Source organism: Oxyura jamaicensis, chromosome 1 (genome assembly GCF_011077185.1).
Source record: "Oxyura jamaicensis isolate SHBP4307 breed ruddy duck chromosome 1, BPBGC_Ojam_1.0, whole genome shotgun sequence".
NCBI classification, from domain to species: domain Eukaryota; kingdom Metazoa; phylum Chordata; class Aves; order Anseriformes; family Anatidae; genus Oxyura; species Oxyura jamaicensis.
The window spans coordinates 104,563,700-104,567,720 of record NC_048893.1 but is presented as its reverse complement, the minus strand read 5'-3'; positions in this window follow the sequence as shown (position 1 = coordinate 104,567,720).

Sequence of the window (4,021 nt, the reverse complement as noted above, 5' to 3'; positions counted from 1 at the left end):
TATCACTTCTGCTAGATTTTTCAGGTTTCAGTTCAAATAATTTTCAAAGGAAAACAGTCCAGATTTATTTTTTATTTTTTTAAGTGTACATGACAGCAAATATGAATACATACAGACATCTTATAAACTAACTGTCCACTGTTCAAAAGGGGAGGAAAGTAATTACACCATAATCATGTTTAATGACTTACATTTAATATCTTCTGAAACTCAGAGGACAAAAAGGCAACGTTTGACACAATTTACTTATAGGAAACACTTCACTGAATTGAACTTCTTGAAGTGAATTGCAACATCTGAAACTTGATGAATTTGACCTTAAATATCAATGTTTAGATGAATGAGATTTACACAGGAGGAACAGAACAGGACAAGACACCAGTAAGGTGAATTAATTAAAAGTAAACACATCACTGACTACTCAGAAATTATTTCTCCAGTATTTTCAGTCTGCTATATTATTGGCAAGACCATTACCTGTCTCTAATACCTCCCTCCTACTTAAGGATTAGGCAGGATATTATTATACCTGCCTGATCACTGTCAATGCTTCTGAATTCTAGGACTCCCTTATGTGCTTACCTAATCTTAATTTTCTTCTAATTTTAACAGGAAAATAGACACTTGCTAGCCATTTTTCCATGTAACACCAAGTTTGAGTAAAGATGAGCAATGCCTGGCATAAAGACTTTCATGTGGACAACACATTTTCCTCAGCTCAAAACATTATTTTCTGGTAAGGAGAAGTAGGGATTAATAAATAAATAAATAAATGAATAAATGAATAAATAAATAAAGCTTGAAAATGAGAGTGAAAACACACTTCTACCAGGGACCTCTGCAGTTCTTTTCTCACCTCAGAAACATCCTTTCCACCATAAAGGCTGCAGGCACACAGGCTTCAAATTGCTAACCTTACTAACATTAACTCAGGACCAATCTAAAAATGAATTAGGACAGCAGTTCCTTTTATTTAGCTATTATTTTTTGTCCACCTCTAATTTTAGGGTTTCATGTTTCCCTTTAAAAGATTGCCAGAAAGTTTTTATCTTTTCACATTAAAATCAAATATCCGTTAGTTAGGACAGGATAGGCTAGCTGCAGAAGAAATACTTTTTGTATCTGTAACAACAAAACCTTATCCTTGGAACCCCAAGTCTGTCTTGATAAGAGATATTTCATCTGTACAGCAGTGTTTTCAGTTTCAGTGTACTTTGGTTGCAAAGAATTCAGATACCTTTCATCTCTTCAAGACACAAATAGTTCTTATGAAAAAAATATTCTCAACATAAATAAGATTTTGGAGTGCTTGAAATGTCTTTTCACTTTCAACTATGTCAAGTGCTTTTCTCAATAACAAACAATAAAATATACATTGGAAAATATGATTCTGATTCTTTTTTTTTTTTCCTCATTTGCTGTCCTTTCATGTATACGCAAGTTGGCCAAGCCCAGAGAGTTGTGGTGAATGGAGTCAAATCCAGTTGGAGGCTGGTCACTAGTGGAGTCCCCCAGGGCTCAGTACTGGGGCCAGTCCTCTTTAACATCTTCATTGATGATCTGGACGAGGGGATCGAGTGCATACTCAGCAAGTTTGCAGACAACACCAAGTTAGGTGCGTGTGTTGATCTGCTCGAGAGTAGGAAGGCTCTGCAAGAGGATCTGGAGAGGCTGGACCGATGGGCTGAGGCCAACGGTATGAAGTTCAACAAGGCCAAGTGCCGGGTCCTGCACCTGGGGCCCAACAACCCCAAACAGAGCTACAGGCTGGGAGATGTGTGGTTGGAAAGCTGCCTGGCAGAGAAGGACCTGGGAGTAGTGGTTGACAGTCGGCTGAATATGAGCCATCAGTGTGCTCAGGCGGCCAAGAAGGCCAGCAGCATCCTGGCTTGTATAAGAAACAGTGTGGCCAGCAGGTCCAGGGAAGTGATTGTCCCCCTGTACTCGGCTCTGGTGAGGCCGCACCTCGAGTGCTGCGTTCAGTTCTGGGCCCCTTGCTACAAGAAGGACATGGAGGTACTCGAGCGAGCCCAGAGAAGGGCTACAAAGCTGGTGAAGGGTCTGGAGAAAAAGTCTTATGAGGAGTGGCTGAGGGAACTGGGACTGTTTAGCCTGGAGAAGAGGAGGCTCAGGGGCGACCTTATCACACTCTACAGGTACCTGAAAGGAGGCTGTAGCGAGGTGGGGGTTGGTCTGTTCTCCCATGTGCCTGGTGACAGGACGAGGGGGAATGGGCTAAAGTTGCGCCAGGGGAGGTTTAGGTTGAATATTAGGAATAACTTCTTTACTGAACAGGTTGTTAGTCACTGGAATAGGCTGCCCAGGGAAGTGGTTGGGTCACCATCCCTGGAGGTCTTTAAAAGACGTTTAGATGTAGAACTTAGGGATATGGTTTAGTGGAAGATTTGTTAGCGTTAGGTCGGAGGTTGGACTCGGTGATCTTGGAGGTCTCTTCCAACCTAGACTATTCTGTGGTTCTGTGAAGTTTATTTTATATACTTGGTCACAGAAGCACTGCCTGGAAGTGATGCAACTGTATCATTTTTTATGGTGGAGATTTATATTTATACATACAATTGTGAAATGACTCATCATTCCTTAAATCCCCTGGCTAAAGTTTACTTGAAGATAAGGAAATCTGTTTAAAAAGAGATGTGCCTTTTTGAAAATAAAAATAAAAAATAAAATAGCTACAGATTTTAATTAATCATAAATTGATTTTATGTTCTAACACAGATCTGAGATATTAACCTGGAAGTTTATAACTTGCTTCTGTCCAGGATTGACTCAGCTTGCTGACTTGAACATGGACAAGCAGTTCCTATGAAATCTAAAGATCTTTGTTTAAAACAGAAGCTCCTAAATGGAATTTATAGAATGCTTACCTGAATAAAAATGGGAAACTGGGAATTTTTAACTTTTACAGTTTACCAGATAGGGAAAAAATGAGGTCTGCATTCAATAAAGACATTCCAGAACCAGTACTATATTTTTACATAATGTTGCCATATCATATGATTGGCTTTAGCTTATGAAATTTCATATGCATGAGCAGATTCAGAAGGAAAACCCTTAAAGAAGTTAAATTCATCTATATGTATTTTTTTAAACAAGCTGTAAATTGAATACCAACAACTAGTATGTGCTGATATTAATTACCATATGATAAAATATTGCATCTCAATTATGAACCTGTCTAGGGACTTAAGAAAAAATAGTAACAAATTCAGAAATGCAAACCACGGAACAACTGAAATAAAATATACTAGAGAGGAATGAAGAAGAAAATAGTTAATTTTGACAAGAAAAATAAAACTTTGAAAAGTGGTCTGGACTCATCACTACAAGTTAAGAAAACATCAATCACAGCAGTTTATACTTATCATTCTAATAATCCTGCCACTTCCTGAAGTGCCTTCAGCAAACACAAATAAACAAGGAAAAATTAAAAACAACCAGTCCAAGCTTGGGAATCTGTAAGGCACTGGAATTAACTTAGGTATTTATGTGTGTGTGCTTCCTAATTTAGTCACATGAACTATATATACAAAGATAAGAGTTAATATTTGTTGACTATTAGTAAACCTGATTAAAATCTGAGCTGTTAAGAAAAACTCTGTTTTAGATAGAAGGGAGTGAAATTTGAAATAATTAGTTCAATTAACCAAAACTCAGTTCTAGGCACCCCAATATGAAGTGATAACATAAAGTAGAGGAGTTTTACCTCTTGAGGCTAGGAGCTTGAATCTCCAAATCCTTTGTGCTTTGACAGTTTATTGACGTTGTCGTGAGAAGTTCCAGGTGGGCCTGCGCTATGAAAGAAATTTCACCAATACTTTTGAATTGGCTAATGACTTCTCTGTTTAATCATTTCTCACATATAATTCAGCAGGGGAAGAACATTCAAAGAATATTAAGCCAGCAGGATGCACTACTGAGAAGCCTCACATTGCTGACTTTATTCACAACATGTCTGCTGGGGCCGGTCCTCTTTAACATCTTCATCAATGATCTGGACGAG